At 42.0% G+C, this 20,689-nt stretch overlaps 1 long non-coding RNA gene across 3 annotated transcripts in view; it reads right to left on the bottom strand.

The window, feature by feature from the left end:
* LOC122458212 overlaps positions 1–20,689 on the bottom strand; it is a 109,976-nt gene that overhangs the window by 53,603 nt on the left and 35,684 nt on the right. For 2 of the 3 annotated variants that reach the window (XR_006278129.1, XR_006278127.1), the window contains exon 4: positions 2,968–3,217. This is a non-coding gene — a long non-coding RNA (uncharacterized LOC122458212). Of the gene's footprint in view, positions 1–952; positions 1,243–2,967; positions 3,218–20,689 lie in introns of all 3 variants that reach the window. The other variant, XR_006278128.1, reaches the window with a different exon arrangement.

The raw sequence follows: 20,689 nt of genomic DNA, 5'->3' as shown, positions 1-20,689 counted from the left end.
TCAGCATCCATTCAAGTTGAGCCAGAGCCTTCCTTTAGGCTGTATACATCATTAGTAATAATTTGGAGCAATATAACCAAAACAGCTAGCTAGAAGCTGGCTTTGGCAAGGTTCAGAAGAATTATCCCAGAAGAATAAAATTTCTACCTAACATTACAGAGCATGTTTTAAAAGAAATAGGCAATAAAAATATCCCAGTGTAAACCAGAGGAAAATAAGTCATGATTCACCACAGATGTCTAGCTCAACACTTGGCAAGATAATTGCATCTCTAGTCAAAATAAAAGGTCAGGATTAAAAATGAGGCAAACTAACACTTGACTGAAGTCAAAATTTCATACTTCACAGGTATTAAGGAAACATGATAGGATGTTCAAGATTAAATGATCCCTTCTAAGAGCTGTATAAAGCATGTACTGATCATCACTCCACACACACACACACACACGGAGGTCATTCTCCCTCTCACCCCAGATTTTCTTTATTTCCCTAAATACCCTACATTGAAAGAAAAAAAAAAGGAGCCTAGAATGAAACTAGAATCATGCCAGCAGAGATGAGGGCTTCAATTGTATCAGAGTGTCTCATGTTTCCTAAGGCACTCTCATTCACAACAGTAATTACACTCTACATACAACTCCACTTATGTACCAAGTACTTAATTTGCAATACATATTCCATGTTTGGAATGACCAAGTTTGGTCATTACTCCAAACATTCATAGAATTTTCAAGTGCTGATTTAAAAAACCTTTACCAGATCTTTTATCTCTAAAGATTACAGAAGGCAAGTGCCAAAATAGTTTAAAGTAACATACAAGCAGGTGAGTGGGAGCATGAGTGGGACTCATTTAGGTATACAAGAAAAGCATTTCAGGATCAACTGTGCTAGAATTATTTGTTTGGGGACTGTGAAAGAGTGAAGGTCATAACAAAACAAAAACAAATCAAACCTGGTCTTAACTACTTCATTTTTAGAGTTTCCAAATGCCCCTCCTCCTAGGAGGGAATTCTTTGCTGTGTCATCAGTAAGGGGTGGAGCCAGGAGTAGCAAACCGACGGAGACAAGGCTCTGGATGCTAATATCTCTAACAGCAGCAGAATCCGGATGAGCTACAGCAAGGGATGGAAAAGTGAGAAGCAAGAAGCACCTGTGCTGCTATCCCACCCACACCAAAACTTCTGGTAGCAGCGTGACTGAAGGAGATTCATCCCCTCCCGTAACATCACCGGTAAGTTGCTCCTGGGGAATAAGAAAGGCATTTACTAAGAAGGTGTTCTTTTTACAGAAGTTCTCTGAGAAATGTTCCACAGCATCACACTGATGTGGGAAAGCCCAACAGCCACAGAACTCTTATTCCTGCTTCAAGTGAGAGACAGAAAATATTATTATATTAATATTAATTAATATATTATTAATATTCCATTAGTTTGGAATACAGTTCATCACACAGCAACTACTCAAACTGGAATCATTTGTGCAATTTCAGTTTTGCCATGCAAATATTTCAACACAAATTTTGTTTTAAAAAAAAAAAAAAAAAAAAAAAAAAAAAAAAAAAGACCTATATCTAGTCTCCACACTGCATAATGCCAAGTGCAAACTTCAAGAGCTAAAATAAAGTAACTGCTTCTTCTAGTCACCTGCTGACCTCTTATTCAGTTCTGGGCCAAGATTTTCAAAAACAGGAACCTAATTTTAGGCCCTTGTATCCTGATTTAGGCTCCTAAATCAGTAGAGGTGATTCTCAGTATTACTCCACCTAGTATCTCCCACTGACTTCCTTGGCTCTACGCCCCAGCATCAGAAACATTTAAAAGAATACTATGCCAAGTAATTTAGGCCTAGAATAAAGTTTTGAAAAAAAAAAAATAAAAAAAGTTATAAAATCCAACTTTAATTGAAATGCCATATTTTGGGGGTTCTTTCTATTTTTTTGAGAATGGAACATTAACAAAACATTGTGTTAATGCAGGACAACCTGAAAGCAGAACCAACCAGACTAGTTTCCCTACCCAAACTGAACAAACTGCAAAGAGTCATCCTTTTTCGTTAGCTGAACCATATCTCTTCAGAATGTCAAGATTCCCCAATTTATTTTAAACCTATTACAGACTACACATGAAGTTGCAAAAGTGTAGGTTTGTTTCATCTATGTCTATCCGAGGACAAAGTTTCAGAGCCACTAGCCAGTTTAAACTATTAAAAACACCCGTCTCTCTAACACAAGAGTTAACTGGGATTTGACGAATACAGAAAGTCAACAGTAAAATTTAAGCTATAAATTGTTGGGTAGGCTCAGGATACCTACAATTTTTTCCTACAGAAAATGGTAAAAAATAATATTTTTCATATAAAAACTATGGTGCGCTTGACAAAAATACACCAGTGTTACAAAGTTCAAAGATATTTGGCAGTCAACTTCTAACAGAAGTATTTTTGCCCATTAAAGGGGAAAGAGGGTGTTAATTCACCTAGTTTACTTGTTAAATAATTGATGAGAAGCACTGACAGAACCACAATCCCTCAATCACGTGGAGACTACAAACCCATTAACATACACAGAGTACAGTATAATGTATTTAATTCTAAAAGGAATTAAATATGTGAGCAAAAGGGAGTTCCTCAGCGAAACGGCTAAAAGGTTTAATGATACATAATTTGACAGAAATGTAAAAGGGAAAAATAATTCTCCGCATTCTTGAGTGAGATTTAATATGGATACAATCCAAATCTCCTATTTTATTGTAAGTTTCATTTTCAGATAAAATGTTCATGCAGAGAAGTTAGAAAATAAAAACCTATTGTAACCCCAAAAAATTGTTCATTCAGCACAAAGTGAAAGTACTTTCAATACAACAATAAAAAAATCCACTTGCAATTAGCAAAATATAGCTTATATTGTTTTTTTTTTTGCCAGCTCTTCTGATTATTTTGTTCCTATATTGAAGGAAAATTTCCCCTTACCTGGATGGCTTTGGGAGCTCATTGCTAGCAATGTCTAGTCCTTTGGAAGGAATTCAAAATGGATCAGTTTCCACACAAGTAACAGCAGCCCTGTAGAGTTCCAGTGCTTCACCAATACATAGACATACAGAGAAGGTGGATTAAATCATAAACACCATATTAAATCCAGGACAGAACAACATTCTGTGCTGTAAACACAGTAATCCAATAGGATGGCAGAATATCTTCAAATGGTTTTCAGAATGTGAACCTGTAATTATAAGAAAAAGACTATATTAGAAAAGTACGTTTCTTACAACTGCAGCAGTTAAACAATGTGGTGTTTATTGTATCTTTGGGAGAATTTTTTAAATTAAGCTATCATTTAAAAGGTAAACATACATATGTTCCTGAAAAGAGAGACTTCAAAATGTGTAGATGTGGCCTTTATTTATAAGTTTTGTAATTACTGTACAGGAAAAATGCAAATAAATATGAATCATAGTAAGAGCCTCAATACACATATTTTAAACAAAAATTTGTTTTTTTAAATTAATTAATCTGATATTTCAACAGTACTGCAGGAAACCACTTAATTTCCAATAGTTTCCATATTTCAACAGCCACACTCAGCCGTATGTATGAGTAACTGCTCTTCATCCATCTGTTCTCATTTGCCTCAACAGAAATCTAAAGAAAGATTTCTAAACGGCAGGTCACCATTTTCCCCTATGCCAAGTTATGGGGAAAAATCATCAGGCGTGAAAAATAATAACACCACAATAAAGGGAAAAGTAAAATTGGCTAAAATATAATCAGCTGTTTTCAATCTTATGCTGGGTCATACAGTTGATGAAGACCTATTATCTTATCTGGTATACCCTCTCAAAATGCAACTTTATCCCCTGAAATGTGTGGTCTAGCAAGTATGTCCGGTATAATCTTAAAATGCTCCACAGATGGTGCTTCTATCATGCAGCTTGAAAGATTTCCAGAGGGACATCTTGCTGCGAGGAATTGAGTCCCGATATTTAGCCCAAATTTTTCCTTTTCACATTTTATTTCTATCAGTGATCACTCTCCTTACAGTGTGTATGATAAACCCATTGTTTCATGTTCTCGCTCTCTCTCTCTGTGTGTGTGTGTGTGTGTGTGTGTGTGTGTGTGTGTGTGTGTGTGTGTGTGTGTGTGTGTGTGAAAATCTCTCCTGTTTTTTCCACCAAATGCATCCGATGAAGTGAGCTGTAGCTCACGAAAGCTTATGCTTAAGCTTATGCTCTAATAAATTAGTTAGTCTTTAAGGTGCCACAAGTACTCCTTTTCTTTTTATCTATCCTATGTATCTATTTATCCTAGTTATAACCCATTACATCACCCAAAGACATTCTTTCATATTACACCCTTCAAGCATTTTTAGATAGCTGTCATCAGATAGTGATACCTGTATAAAGAGCAGGCCTATTTTGTACAAGACTCAATACTGATGCAGTTATACTGGTATAAAGGTTCCTTATACTGGTATAGCTTATTCCTCTTCCCACACAGGAATAAGATGTCCAGATATAAACACAGTTATATAGGTATAACTATCTACATTAAGGAGGTTTTATCATCTTACCTATACCTGTACTGTTAAAGTGGTTTCGTTTATGTTTAGACAAACCCTTAGGTCAAACTAAACTTTCATTATTTTAATTTTTACTCACATGGTTGACTTAGAACATTCAAAAACCAGTCGGAGAACACTTAAGTCTGTTATTGAGTGTCTCCAGGGAGGTTGCAAAGTGGGAATTCAAGAAAAAAAACTTCAAAAAACAGACTCCAATGAGAAACTGCAGAACTGGAATTAATTTGCAAACTAGAGACCATCAAATTAGGCCTGAATAAAGACTGGGAGTGGATGAGTCACTACAACACACACCAAACCACAAACACCCTAATTTCCCCATGCTAAATTTGCCCCTACTGTTACTCACACCTTCTTGTTAACTATTTGAAATGAGCCATACTGATTACCACTATAAAAGTGATTTTTCATCCTGTTGATAATAGCCCACTTTAATTTATTTGTCTCGACCCCTTCCCCCCCTCCCCCCACTGGAAAGGCAACTCCTATCTTTTCATGTACTGATTGTATATAAAAATCTTCCTACTGTATTTTCACTCCATCCATCTGATGAATTGGGTTTTAGCCCACGAAAGCTTATGCCCAAGTGAATTTGTTAGTCTATAAGGTGCCACAAGTACTCCTTGTTTTTGCTGACACAGATTAACACGGCTACCACTCTGAAACCTTTTAAAATGATGTTCACTCACTCTTCCAGAGTAATAAAGACATAGAAAAGACTACACCAAAACAGATTTTTGCAACACATCAGTAGACACTTCTCAGTAATCCCACCCCTCAATTTGCCACTCTGTTCATCATTATTTTATCCAGTTTTCAACACATTCCTACTCCACCCACCCCAGTTGTTAAAGGCACCTCTATAGCAGTCTTCATATGCCAGTCCATGTTTTGCAAGTGTCTCATAAAACATATCAAATGCTTTATTAGAAGATATTGCATATGCCATGTTCCTTTCACTGTCTAATACTGTACACATCAAAATGCAATCAAGTTTTTCCAACAAAGTTTCTTTCTAAAGAAGTGTAGCTTGTTTTGTTCACAATTTAATCATCCTCTACATGTTTATAGAGTCTCAATAGTTATTCTATGTTTACCTAGGAAGAGAAGTTGCTTTGATTTCTAAAATACTCCTTTCCTATATTCTAAGTGCATGTACAAGCTGCATAGTCAAGTGCTAACAGAATACGCCCCCAGTCTGGACCCACAATTGCTAGGATCACATGCTCCTTTGAGTCAGAACACACCCCCATTCTGCCCCATATCCCTCTGGTACCTCCCTTGTTTTCAAACATCTTTGAAACAGGAAGATATTAGAGGACTAAATGAACACCTGCTTCAGGCTATTTCCAAGAGGATAAGTCCAACACAATTCTACAGCAGGTCACACTAACAAATGGCCTTGTTACTTGATAAATTACATCTTTACCTGCCAATCTAGTCTTTGTATCTTTTATTTTGAAGATATTAGTTGAATGGGATCCATTTAAACACAAGAAATGCTGGTGATGATTTCCTTGATCCTGCTAATTAGAACCTTGAAGTTTAGTGCATTAACTATGGGGAACTGAGTGTCGGAAAAATAAGATTTGACCTTTAAGATATATTCATCAATTTCATTCATTTTTTAATCTAGTTAAATTATATTTATTTTTTCTGTGACACAGTCACTTCAGGCTTCCAAATGGAGAAGTCAGTTGATCGAGGTTACGAGCTCTATATAAAGAAAATCATCAATAACTCATGCAGTCATTCGCAAAAAGAAAAGGAGTAATTGTGGCACCTTAGAGACTAACACATTTATTTGAGCATAAGCTTTCGTGAGCTACAGCTCACTTCATCGGATGCTTATGCTCAAATAAATGTGTTAGTCTCTAAGGTGCCACAAGTACTCCTTTTCTTTTTGCGAATACAGACTAACACAGCTGCTACTCTGAAACCTATCATGCAGTCATTGACGTTGATAGCTACATGTACCAAAATATAGTCACCTAGTTTTCCACACAATTATAGAACATCACCATCCCAGTCACAATTGTTTTGCATCATCACTGCAAACATCTCTTTATGAAATCTAGTTGTGATCTTGATATGTTACTTTTTCACCTCAGGTGAAGACCAGCTTTATCTTGCTTTGGGTCCATTATAGTTTTGCTTTCTTCATGAGTGCCCCTACCCAGTTACACATTCTTGTGGAAATTTTCACATTCAACAGAAGTTTTACAGATAAAAAAACTTCTCTTGGGACACTGATGGGATATTCACCCCTGAAAGGGTTAATTGCAGATTGAGATGGGGCTAATTAACCCTACAGGTCACAGCTGAGGGGAATCAGGTGGTCAAGTAAGCCCCTGAGTGAAGGGGCCCAGCTGAGAAGGAACAAACTGGGTTAGGATTATAGAGGCAGGAAATTGGGGGCGGGGGGGAGGACTGCTGGGAAAGTCTGCAGTCACTCCCAGGGAGAAGGGAGGTGCAATTGGACTGGGAGAGCCAGGGAGATAGGACAGGGCTTAGGGAAAGACAGTAAGGTATATCATAAAAGTCACAGAATATCAGGTTGGAAGGGACCTCAGGAGGTCAACTAGTCCATCCCCCTGCTCAAAGCAGAACTCAACTAAATCACCCCAGCCCAGGGCTTTGTCAAGCCTGGCCTTAAAAACCTCTAAGGAAAGAGATTCCACCACCTCCCTAGGTAACACTAGTGCTTCACCACCCTACTGGTGAAAGTTTAATATCCAACCTAAACCTCCCCCATTGCAACTTGAGACCATTACTCCTTGTTCTGTCATCTGCTACCACTGAGAACAGTCTGGATCCATCCTCTTTGGAACCACCTTTCAGGTAACTGAAAGCAGCTATCAAACCCCCCCTCATTCTTCTCTTCCACAGACTAAACAATCCCAGTTCCCTCAGTCTCTCCTCATAAGTCCATGTGTTCCAGTCCCCTAATCATTTTTGTTGCCCTCTGCTGGACGTTTTCCAATTTTTTCACATCCTTCTTGTAGCGTGGGGCCCAAAACTGGACACAGTACTCCAGATGAGGCCTCATCAATGTCAAATAGAGGGGAACGATCATGTCCCTCGATTTGCTGGCAATGCTCCTACTTATACATCCCAAAATGCCACTGGCTTTCTTGGCAACAAGGGCACACTGTTGACTCATATCCAGCTTCTCGTCCACTGTAACCCCTAGGTCCTTTTCTGCAGAACTGCTGCCGAGCCATTTCGTCCCTAGTCTGTAGCAATGCATGGGATTCTTCCGTTCCAAGTGCAGGACTCTGCACTTGTCCTTGTTGAACCTCATCAGATTTCTTTTGGTCCAATCTCTCTAATTTGTCTAGGTCCCTTTGTATCCTATCCCTACCCTCCAGCGTATCTACCTCTCCTCCCAGTTTAGTGTCATCTGCAGTGAAGGGAACTGACCTTGACTGCTAGCTAGAGGGTCCCTGAGCCTGAACGCGGAGTAGAGGGCAGGCCACTGAGGGAGTGGCACTGTGAGGCAGTAAACAGGAAGACTGCCTGAGTCTGTTTATGGGAAGACACTTTCCAACCCCCGAAGGGAAAACCATTTGGTAACCTGGCTGGAGGGCCCAGTCATGGAGAGGCAGTAGCAGCTCATGGAGCAAGAGAAGGGCTGCAGACCCAGAGAGAGAGGTAGAGAGAGAGCATGCAACTGTGGGAAAAGGAATTGACCTGGCGAGTTATTCCCCAGAACGGCCACAAGGAAGCGCCATCCTACTGGTGAGTGGAGCACCAGTCACACACAGTTCATACAACATTACTTTTTTCATTTTTCCCAACCAGATATTACACAGTTGATTTGGATAGCTCAGACAGCCAGTCTGGCATAAATCTAACTATTTATTGGAAGTGTGATAGTGACCCAAGATCCCAATCAGAATTCCATTGTGCTATACCTGATACAAACATCTATATATAGCTCCCTTCCAGCCCAGGAGCTAACATGTAGGTTGAGTCTAGACGATAGTAGTACAAACTACAATCAGAGTGAGTAGGGCGATGGTAGGCATAGGCCAGGCTACTTCTAGTATGTGGTATTCCGGTAGCCATATTAGTCCCAGGATATTAGAGAGAGAAAGTGGGTGAGATAGTATCTCTTATTCGACAAGCCTCTGTTGGTAAGAGAAACTTTTGAGCTTACATAGAGCTCTTCTTCAGGTCTGGGAAGCCTACGCAGAGTGTCACAGCAAAATACAAGGTGGAACAGATTGTTAACTACTTATGCTAAACAATCTGTTCTAACTTGAATTTAGCAGTGTTATTTCCAGATTTGATGAAGCAGTTTATATATATTTTCTCTCTCTTCAAGGTTGTATACACATACAATGTAGGGTTTTATTGGAGGGCCCTAGAAGTTTAAATTAAGATTTTTATTAAATGTTAAATTTGTTTTAAAGGAAACAAACACTCCTTCCCCAATGATGATGTCAGTTTCTTGTTCTGCAACGTTGTTATAGCAATAGGAAGCATAGCAAACACTTGTTTCAGTAACAGAGCAAACAGAGCTGAAGTGTAGATGAGTTCTCCTGTGTCTGTGTAAATTAGCTGTACTACGACTCTTCCAGTTTCACTTTTTAGACAGCAGGAACTTGGGGTTGTGCTTTGCCTTAGCTGGGGATGGCAGACCTATCAAATGGTATTTTGTTCATGAAAAAGATTCTTACTGAATTACTTCACTCTTTGGTATCGTTTGCATTTTAAAAAGGATCAATTTGTTTTAAGAACCACAGCTTTCTCAAAACATAATATGAAGGCAAAAAGCAAGCCACTAAAGTACAGAAACATTATTTGCCCTAAATTAGAAAGTGTGTTATTAGGGGAGCAGCCGTGTTAGTCTGTATTCGCAAAAAGAAAAGGAGTACCCGTGGCACCTTAGAGACTAACAAAATTTGTTAGTCTCTAAGGTGCCACGGGTACTCCTTTTCTTTTTGTATTATTAGGGGGTTGTCTATGAGAAGCATCTGTGGGTTAGAAAGCAGGCCCTTATAATAGCACAGCATGCAACACTCTCTCATACAATAGGAAATCCTTTAGGTTGGTATGAACAGTTGGGTGGACCATGGTCATCTACACTGAGGCAGCTCACTGATGGGAAGTCTCGGCACCAAACAGCCTGGTAAATGCACCAAAGATCCAACAGACCGCCTTATAAAAACTAAATGTTGGAATTTTTTCGTTGTATTTACAAGGGCAAGGAACAATGGATTTCCTGCCATGAGAAGACATATATAGGTAAGGAAGTATTATCTACTGTCATTCATAGTCAATTCATTAGTCTAGAATAGGAAATTTAAGCATTAAAAAGCAGTCCGGATAGTAGTACAATATTCGTTTTTGTCCAAGCACTAGAAACGAATCTTATGCAATGTGCTCTCTATGTGCTTCCCATAGGACTCAATAACAGAATCCACCAATTGTTGCATCTAAAGTCTCTAAACCTTTACTCCTGACAGCTTAAGAGACATGAACAAGACATCTGACTTCTTGAAGAAAACAGTAATGCATGAGTAGAATCTGATAGTTCCACAGACATATAAGCACTTGCCTATATGTCGAGTTAACTCACAGCAAGCCAGGGTGCGAACCTACAGCAATCAAGTTTGCCGTGCACTAACTCACTGTGTGGACCCTGCTACAGTGCACTAAAAATTCCCTAGTGCACCATGGCATACTACCATTTCAAAGAGCAATATGTCAAAGTACACTAGGGAATTTTTAATGCACTGTAGTAGGGTCCACAGGGCAAGTTAATGTCCTGTAAAATCATACTTTGTCTTGCCATGCAATAGTTTGCCTTGTAGACGAGCCCTAAGTGATGCAATCTTATTTCCACAGGATGAGGAGAGAACGATCCTATGAATCATATCCTGATTCCAATGGTAAGGAGAAACACCTTTGAAAAGAAACTCTAGAGTTGTCCATAGTGCCAATTTGTCAGGATGGAATTTTAAGAAGGTTTTTTTGATTGATTTAGAGTATTCAGATCTCCGATTGGTCTGAAAAAAAGTGACTGCCACAAGAAAGGCTTCTTTAGTCAAAAAGTAAGTTGTAGTACCCAAAGATTCTAAGGCAGTAGTATCTGATCTTTTCAACAGTGTGTGCCACAAAGAGCAGAAAGCAATCCATAAGTGGATACCTCCAACATGGGGAGCCCTTGAAGTGCACAGAGATGATCTACTCTGCCTCCCTAGCCCTAGTTCAGGAGGTGTACCAAAGGCAGGGAGAGAGAGTGGCACGAGTTCACTGCACTCAGACTATCACCAGCTGACCTATGGTCCCTAAGGGAAAAAGGAAGTAAGTGCTTGTTTCCAGGAGCATTATGATAGGACCGTTAACAGATGTTCTCCAACTACTAAATTTCATTTCAGAAGCCAAGTATTTTTCCTCATCACTGTTCTTCTATAATTAAATTTTCAGAGTAATTTCCCCCCCCCCACACACACACACACACACTTTCCCCAGACCACTTTTCTCCCTGGTCAGCCAACTAGCCAACAATGGCTATAGGTTCATACATTGACAGGAGAAGGTTGTACACAGTAAGACAGTTTTCCAGATATGCTTGTACACATTTTGTGGCCAGGAAAGTAGACAAAGCTTTCTATACTGAACTGAGTTAATTCACTAGTATCCAAGAATCCTATGCTGTTTTAACATGTGAGTATGTTTTGACAATCTTTGTATCTCTTCCTTCCCTCTACCCACACTACAGCTGTGTCACTGCATTAGTTATAGCTACATATTTGAACTAACCAGTAGTTAAGGTTATGACAGCACTTATCTTTACAAACTTTTTTTTTTTAAAAAGAGTTTAAATAGCTACAGACAAAAAAACTTAAATTTATGGGTAAAGCGCCAAGACAGATTTAAAACAAAGAAAACTGGGTTGCTTCAGGATGCCCATATAGCAGTAGTGACCTCATTTCAGATTGGGACCTTGTCAGATGTCCATGCCTTTGATGCTAAAAGATGGGATGATTACAATATGCTCTACACTCAGGGTTAAACAAAATATCATTTTACAAACTTCAGTTAGTACAGAACACAGCCATCTGACTATTCAGTGTAGCATGCATGGTGCATATTACACTGTCTGCTACAGACTGCAATGGTTTCAAATTTACTTGTGCCAAATGTAAGGCCTTTGTTATACAAGCCTTAAACCATACAAGAGTTAAAGGCAATTTGTATCACAGCCTTGTATAACCACCAAGCTTTGTGGAAGACAGTTGCTAAAGGAGGAAGAAAGACTAGAATCTCCAGCAACTGATAACAGGATATGGAACCTTTCACTGTTAGGCCACTTTTGGCTAAGTTATTTCCATCTGACACTGGACAGTAGCCTTTGTGAAAAGGCATAACACTTTTACTCAAGTGGTCCCCAAATTGTGGGGTGTGGACCTGAGGGGAGGAACATTGTTGGGTGCGCGGAGAGGCCCAGACCAGTCCCCACAGCAGGTGGAGAGGAAGCACCACCTGGCCACAGCTCTGGCCCCTCCCCCGCCCACAGCTACAGTGCCAGACCCGCTCTGCCCTCATTCCCTTTCTGCCCCCAGGCCAGCTCTGCTTCTAGCCCCAGCTCCTCCCCCATCCCCAGTTCATCCTCCTATGCCGAGGAAGCCTTGGCTGTGCAATAATGGGGGGGGAGGGGGAGAGACGGAGGGGGGCGTGCCACAAACAGATTCCATTCCTGGTAAGGAGGGGTGGGAAAGTAAAAGTTTGGGCACCACTGTTTTACTCCAATTCTAAATACAGAGGCGTCCCCATGACAAAGCCCACAGAAGCCAATGGTTGTTTTGATTTCTCTACTCCTTGGGAAAGGCCCTAAGCAAACAAGAAAAAACTTCATTCCCAGAGGCAATCCCTCTGGAACAGAGTTGAGGTAAAAGTTTTAATCCTACACAACCCTTTCCTACACAAAAACACATTTCACATGGTCAGTCATACTCTGCCTCAGACTATAACATGGGGGGGGGGGGAGAAATTGAGTCCTTGTGGCACCTTAGAGACTAAAAAAATTTATTTAGGACTCTTTTTTTTTTGCTGAGACAGGCTAACACGGCTACCACTGAAGACTAACAATGTAGCTTCTTAGCTTGTATCTTCTGTATTGAAATTATTCAAATTAGACTTTTCTCCTTTGTAATTAGAATCTTCAGCATTACATTGCAGCACCCACTAATAGCAATTACAGATGTACTGGTCAGATAAGACAAAGGAAATAATTTATCATATAACTTAAAATATCTACATAAAGAATGCAGCAAAGTAATAGCAATTGGAGAGTTTTCAAAATATCAGTAAGGTACAGCTGGATCTATTAAATAATTTTAGTGTGATAGTGAAAGACCAGTAGTATCAAAGCAGATACTATTTGCAACAGCATAATACAATGACATGTTCTATGTCATGACAAATGTTATCAGTAACATCTTAAGACTTGTTTGAGGATACAATGGTTAAGATATCAGACCATATGAATACTATCTTCTCTAACAAGGCCATTTCTACACTTTACTAACCAATGCCAATTATTATAGAACTATCCTCATGTAAGACTAGAGAAAGGCAAACATGCCATTTTCTCACCATCCTTAAACCTTTGTTTCAAAACATATGCTGTGAAGAGTTTTGCTCCTATTTGCCCACTCACAATGATGTTAACTTTGAATTTTTCCCCTGAAACCTTTTATACAATATCAAAGGTGTCCCAACTGTTAAAACTGTAGGTGTCTGTCAATCTTAACAAGGCTGTGTGCACCTTAAGGATAAAAACCAACATCTACTTTATATTTACTATATATTACTGCAATTGCCCCGGGATCATTATAATTGAAAAAAACATATCCAGTAGGTGCTTTTGCTGTAGTTTATGTATCACGAAATAATGTGCTTAGCCAAATAAAACCAGAATACCAATACCAATATTATACATGCACTGAAGCCACCATCTGAAGTTTGACTGAAGAAACCTAAACAATTGCACTAAGTGCCAAGACCAACTAAAGATTATGAACTAATAGTTTGCTATGTTAGGTCTGAATCATAATCCTATTATTCCTGACACGTGACCTTGTAATCACAAACAGTACCTATTGAATTATTTCAAATAAATCCCAACGTCTCTTAAGAAAACAATCTTACAGCTCCTCTTCCTGTATCATCCTGAAAGAGAATACGAAGGGCCTAGTGGCTGTGGCAGCACTACCCTTAAAATATAAGGGGTGGGCTTATCCAAGAATAGCTTTGAAAGCTAACCAAAGTCAGCCGCTTCAGAGAAACGAACACCCATCTGGTGTTAAATGATCAAAGTAGAAGTGAAGGCCACAAGTTCCACTCAGTGAGCACACAGTAAGGTGAAGACTTGCTCACCTGTTTGCAAGTTAGATTAGCACATGCCTTTAAGCCAAGTGACTATACCAGCTTTGAAAACTGAAGACCCTTTCTCTGCCCTGGTCTATGCTAGGCATTGAGATCGAATTTAGCAGCGTTAAATCGATGAAACCCTGAACCCGTCCACATGACAAAGCCCTTTTTTTCCCCAACTTAAAGGGCTCTTAAAATCAATTTCCTTATTCCACCTGACAAGGGGATTAGTGCTGATATCGTTTTTGCTGGGTCAAATTTAGGGTACTGTGGATGCAATTAGACGGTATTGGCCTCCGGGAGCTATCCCAGAGTGCTCCATTGTGACTGCTCTAGACAGCACTCTCAACTCAGATGCACTGACCAGGTAGACAGGAAAAGGCCCGCGAACTTTTAAATTTCAATTTCCTGTTTGGCCAGTGTGGCAAGCTGCAGGTGACCATGCAGAGCTCATCAGCAGAGGTGACCATGATGGAGTCCCAAAATCACAAAAGAGCTCCAGCATGGACCAAATGGGAGATACGGGATCTAATCGCTGTATAGGGAGAAGAATCCGTGCTATCAGAACTATGTTCCAGTTTTCGAAATGCCAAAACATTTGTGAAAATATCCCAGGGCATGAAGGACAGAAGCCATAACAGGGACCCGAAGCAGTGCCATGTGAAACTTAAGGAGCTGAGGCAAGCCTACCAGAAAACCAGAGAGGCGAACGGCCGCTCCGGGTCAGAGCCCAAAACATGCCGCTTCTGTGATGAGCTGCATGCCATTTTAGGGGGTTCAGCCACCACTACCCCAGCCGTGTTGTTTGACTCCTTCAATGGAGACGGAGGCAACACAGAAGCAGGTTTTGGGGATGAGGAAGACTATGATGAGGAGGCTGTAGATAGCTCACAGCAAAAAAGCGAAGAAACTGGTTTTCCCCGACAGCCAGGAACCGTTTCTCACCCTGGACCTGGAGCCAGTACCGCCCCGAACCCACTCAAGTGTGCCTCCCGGACCCACCAGGCGGAGAAGGGACCCTCTGGTGAGTGTACCTTTTAAAATACTATACAAGGTTTAAAAGCCAGCATGTTTAATGATTAATTTGCCCTGGCATTCGTGGCTCTCCTGGATGTACTCCCAAAGCTTTTGCAAAAGGTTTCTGGGGAGGGCAGCCTTATTCCAGCCACCATGGTAGGACACTTTACCACTCCAGGCTAGTAGCATGTACTCAGGAATCATTGTAGAACAAAGCATTGCAGTGTATGTTTGCTGGCGTTCAAACAACATCCGTTCTTTATCTCTCCGTGTTATCCTCAGGAGAGTGATATCATTCATGGTCACCTGGTTGAAATAGGGTGCTTTTCTTAAGGGCACATTCAGAGGTGCCCGTTCCTGCTGGGCTGTTTGCCTATGGCTGAACAGAAATGTTCCCCGCTGAGCCACGCGGCAGGGGGAGGCAAAATGCAACCTTGGAATGAAAGCACATGTGCTATGTATGTAATGTTAACAGCAAGGTTTACCGTGAAAGAGAGTGTTCCCATTGTTCTATAAAATGTGTCTTTTCAAATACCACGTCCCTTTTTTTTTCCTCCACCAGCTGCATGTATTTCAAGGATCACAGGATCTTCTCCTTCCCAGAGGCTAGCGAAGATTAGAAGGTGGGAAAAAAAGCACTTGCGATGAAATGTTCTCTGAGCTCATACTGTCCTCCCACACTGACAGAGCACAGACGAATGCATGGAGGCAGACAATGTCAGAGTGCAGGAAAGCACAAAATGACCGGGAGGAGAGGTGGCGGGCTGAAGAGAGTAAGTGACAGGCTGAAGAGATGGTTGAAGCTGAAAGGTGGCGGCAGCATGATGAGAGGAGGCAGGATTCAATGCTGAGGCTGCTGGAGGATCAAACTAATATGCTCCAGCATATGGTTGAGTTGCAGGAAAGGCAGCAGGAGTACAGACCACCGCTACAGCCCGTGTAACCAACCGCCCTCCTCCCCAAGTTCCATAGCCTCCTCACCCAGACGCCCAAGAACGCGGTGGGGGGCCTCCAGCCTCCCAGCCACTCCATCCCAGAGGATTGCCCAAGTAACAGAAGGCTGGCATTCAATAAGTTTTAAACTTTTAAAGTGCTGTGTGGTCTTGTCCTTCCCCTCCTCCACCACCCCTCCTGGGCTACCTTGATGATTATCCCCCTATCTGTGTGATGAATTAATAAAGAATGCATGAATGTGAAGCAACAATGACTTTATTGCCTCTGCAAGCAGTGATCGAAGGGAGGTGGGGAGGGTGCTTAGCTTATAGAGAAATAGAGTGAACCAAGGGGCGGGGGATTTCATCAAGGAGAAGCAAACAGAACTTTCACACCGTAGCCTGGCCAGTCATAAAACTGGTTTTCAAAGCTTCTCTGATGCGCACCGCACCCTCCTGTGCTCTTCTAACTGCCCTGGTGTCTGGCTGTGCGTAACCAGCAGCCAGGCGATTGGCCTCAACCTCCCACCCCGCCATAAACGTCTCCCCCTTACTCTCACAGATATTCTGGAGCGCACAGAAAGCAGTAATAGCAGTGGGAATATTGGTTTTGTTGAGGTCTAACCGAGTCAGTAAACTGCGCCAGCGCACTTTTAAACGTCCAAAGGCACATTCTACCACCATTCTGCACTTGCTCAGCCTGTAATTGAACAGCTCCTGACTACTCTCCAGGCTGCCTATGTATGGCTTCATGAGCCATGGCATTAAGGGGTAGGCTGGGTCCCTAAGGATAACTATAGGGATTTCAACATCCCCAATGGTTATTTTCTGGTCTGGGAAGAAAGTCCCTTCCTGCAGCTTTTGAAACAGACCAGAGTTCCTGAAGATGCGAGCGTCATGTACCTTTCCCAGCCACCCACGCTGATGTTGGTGAAACGTCCCTTGTGATCCACCAGTGCTTGCAGCACTATTGAAAAGTACCCCTTGCGGTTTATGTACTCGCTGGCTTGGTGCTCCGGTGCCAAGATAGGGATGTGGGTTCCATCTATGGCCCCACCACAGTTAGGGAATCCCATTGCAGCAAAGCTATCCACTATGACCTGCACATTTCCCAGGGTCACTACCCTTGATATCAGCAGATCTTTGATTGCGTTGGCTACTTGCATCACAGCAGCCCTCACAGTAGATTTGCCCACTCCAAATTGATTCCCAACTGACCGGTAGCTGTCTGGCGTTGCAAGCTTCCACAGGGCTAATGCCACTCGCTTCTCAACTGTGAGGGCTGCTCTCATCTTGGTATTCATGCACTTCAGGGCAGGGGAAAGCAAGTCACAAAGTTCCATGAATGTGCCCTTACGCATGCGAAAGTTTCGCAGCCACTGGGAATCGTCCCAGACCTGCAACACTATGCAGTCCCACCAGTCTGTGCTTCTTTCCCAAGCCCAGAATCGGCATTCCACCGCATGAACCTGCCCCATTAGTACCATGATGCCCACATTGCCAGGGCCCGTGCTTTGAGAGAAGTCTGTGTCCATGTCCTCATCATTCTCGTCACCACGCTGACATCGCCTACTCTCCCGGTTTCGCTTTACCAGGTTCTGGTGCTGCATATACTGCTGGATAGTGTGTGTGGTGTTTAACGTGCTCCTAATTGCCAAAGTGATCTGAGAGAGCTCCATGCTTGCCGTGGTATGGCGTCTGCACAGAAAAAAGGCGCGGAACGATTATCTGCTGTTGCCCTGACGGAGGGAGGAGCAACTGACAACATGGCTTACAGGGTTGGCTTACAGGGAATTAAAATCAACAAAGGGGGTGGCTTTGCAAGAAACTGAATGGCCGCCTCAAGGATAGAACTCATAACCTCAAGGATACAACTCAAAACTGGGTTTAGCAGGCTGTGGATTTCACAGAGGGAGAGAGGAGAAAATGAATACAAAACAAATCTGGTCTATTTCTTGTTTTGAGCCACTTCATCTATCTTTATACATCATGCTGGCAGCAGACTCTGCAGTACGACTGCTAGCCATCGTTACCTCCTGGGTGCTCGGCAGAAGACGGTGCAGTATGACTACTGGCCATCGTCTTCTGCTGACTGCAAATTAAAAAACAGTGCACTGCCGGTAGGACTCAATCGCCATGAGATGAAACAAGGGAAATGACCTGGCTGAGTCACTCCCATGATTGCCCAGGTGCCCAATTAAAAGAGCACCCAGGACTACGTCGACGACGGCTACCAGTCATACTGCACTGTCTGCTGCCAAAAGGCAATAAACTGCTGCTGTGTAGCAATGCAGTACCATGTCCGCCAGCACCCAGGAGACATACAGCGATGGTTAGCTGAGCGGGCTCCATGCTTGCCGTAGTATGGCGTCTGCACAGGTAACTCAAGAAAAAAGGTGCAAAACGATTGTTTGCCCTTGCTTTTACGGAGGTAGGGAGGGAACGGGGGCCTGACGATATGTACCCAGAACCACCCGCGACAATGTTTTAGCCCCATCAGGCACTGGAATTTCTACCCAGAATTCAAATGGGTGGTGGAGACTGCGGGAACTGTGGGATAGCTACCCACAGTGCAAAGCTCCGGAAGTCGACTGTTGCCTCGGTACTGTAGACACAGTCCACCGACTACATGCACTTAGAGCATTTGTGTGGGGACACACACACACTCGACTGTATAAAAACACTTTCTATAAAATGCATCCGATGAAGTGAGCTGTAGCTCACGAAAGCTTATGCTCTAATAAATTTGTTAGTCTCTAAGGTGCCACGGGTACTCCTTTTCTTTTTGCGAATACAGACTAACACGGCTGCTACTCTGAAACCTTTCTATAAAACAGACTTCTATAAATTCGACCTAATTTCGTAGTGTAGACATACCCTCTGAGCCTTAGAAGCAGTCTTATACCTTCTGAAGGGCAGAATGTGTTGCATGTAAAGCTTAGTGGCTCTTTTACATGTACTTAACAGTGGAGGTAAACGGTAGATAGATCTTAGTTCTACAAGCACAGAATCCAGGGGGTTCTTTTCCCCAATGGTAAAGCCCTATAACAAAACACCAATAAGAGGACCACAAGAGGTCAAAAATCCAAAATGAGGGAACGTTCACTTTCCTAGTAACAGCAACAGGTGTGGCCATAGAATCAGTACGGACCACAATGTTAGAAATCTCCAACATGTACAGGACACAGGTAAGGGCTTTGGAAAAGCATCTGACAATCACCCATCATTCCTACAATACATAATCCAAGATTCTCAAGGCCACATTGCTGCATTTAACGTCTCTCTCAGAAATACCCACCTTGGACTCTGACTACAGGCTCATCACCTTCAAACTGAGGGTGGCCAGCAGCCTGGAAATTTGAGAAGTCAGGTATTCCATATATGTGACTCATTGACAAACTCCAGTTTAGGAAAATTTACACACTCTACCTGCAATGCTCTTTCTATGGGATCAAAGGATTCTCCTACAAGCAAGACCCAGGCAGGGGGACTAAAGAAGTGGGGAGCTTAAAAGTTTGATTAAATTCAGAACCAAGAAGAGCAGGAACAAGCAGTCTCACAAAAGAAACTATGTGGGAGGGAGCAAGTATGCAAGTCTGACTGGGCAGCCTGCTTTCCCGCTACTACAGCCTCAGAGCTACTGAAAGGGCACCACAAGTTAAGGAGCCTTGATAGGTCCCCATGGAATCCACAGTGCTGTCAGAAGTGAGAACTACAAGACAGTAGCCAAGTATAGTGTGCTGTGCAGGCAAGTCAGAGGGCACAGTTCTCTCTGCTGTGTGGTGTGAAAAATGAGGCAATCAAGACAGGGAAAACTCAAATCTGAGGAGAGAGTAACAGACATCTCTATTAAACCAAAAAAAAAAAAAAAAGGGGAGGGGGGTTGTACTCCCAGTTCAACAAGAGGAGAACGGTTCGCAAAGACTTCCTTACAACTTGGGGGAAAAGAATGCACACAGGCCTGAAGAGCTGAAGGTAATTACCGTAGCAAGCCCTGCAAGATGACTGCTTAGCAGCACCGGTACTACTTACAGATTAATCTCAAAGCAGAGAGAGGGGACACTACAGCAAAACTCCTGCAAGCACAGAGGAGCAGACAGGAGGAGGAGACCTGTGCTCAATCCACTCTTCAGGGAAGAGCAGCAGCCATGTTAGTCTGTATTCGCAAAAAAGAAAAAAGGAGTACTTGTGGCACCTTAGAGACTAACAAACGTGAGCATAAGCCTTCGTGAGCTACAGCTCAATTCATCGGATGCATCCGAAAAAGCGAGCTGTAGCTCACAAAGGCTTATGCTCAAATAAATTTGTTAGTCTCTAAGGTGCCACAATACTCCTTTTCTTCAGGGAAGCTGCAAGGGCTGTGTTGTAGGGAAGAAAAACAGGATCCTCAAGAGTCAGTCGGTTAAGACTGGGTAACAAAAGTGCATGCTGTGCTGAAAGTTAACTGCATCTGCTGAGGAGATAGGTCTCTATTTGACAAGACTGTCAGTTGGGGTGAAAACTAAGCATTTGAGGGAAAGGTAGCATTGTAACCAACTCCACTGAATTCTCTCTTAATTTGAGCATCTTATGTCCTATTCCTGATTATAGATTCCAAAAAGTTTGGATATCCTTTTATTTTTCTAAAAGTTTGGTTTGCAATGCTTTCAGTGCTAGGAAAAAAAAAAGTTGATTGGTGGGTAAGAATGATGGAATATTCCAGTAGGATAAAAACTATTATGAAAATTCCATCAAGAGTATGAGCATCAAACTTCAAAAGTGTAAGTATTACATAGTGTAT

The sequence above is a fragment of the Dermochelys coriacea genome, chromosome 11, assembly GCF_009764565.3.
Source record: "Dermochelys coriacea isolate rDerCor1 chromosome 11, rDerCor1.pri.v4, whole genome shotgun sequence".
In the NCBI taxonomy this organism is placed as follows: domain Eukaryota; kingdom Metazoa; phylum Chordata; order Testudines; family Dermochelyidae; genus Dermochelys; species Dermochelys coriacea.
The sequence above is the reverse complement of the archived record's forward strand: the minus strand, read 5'-3'. Positions and strand labels throughout refer to the sequence as shown.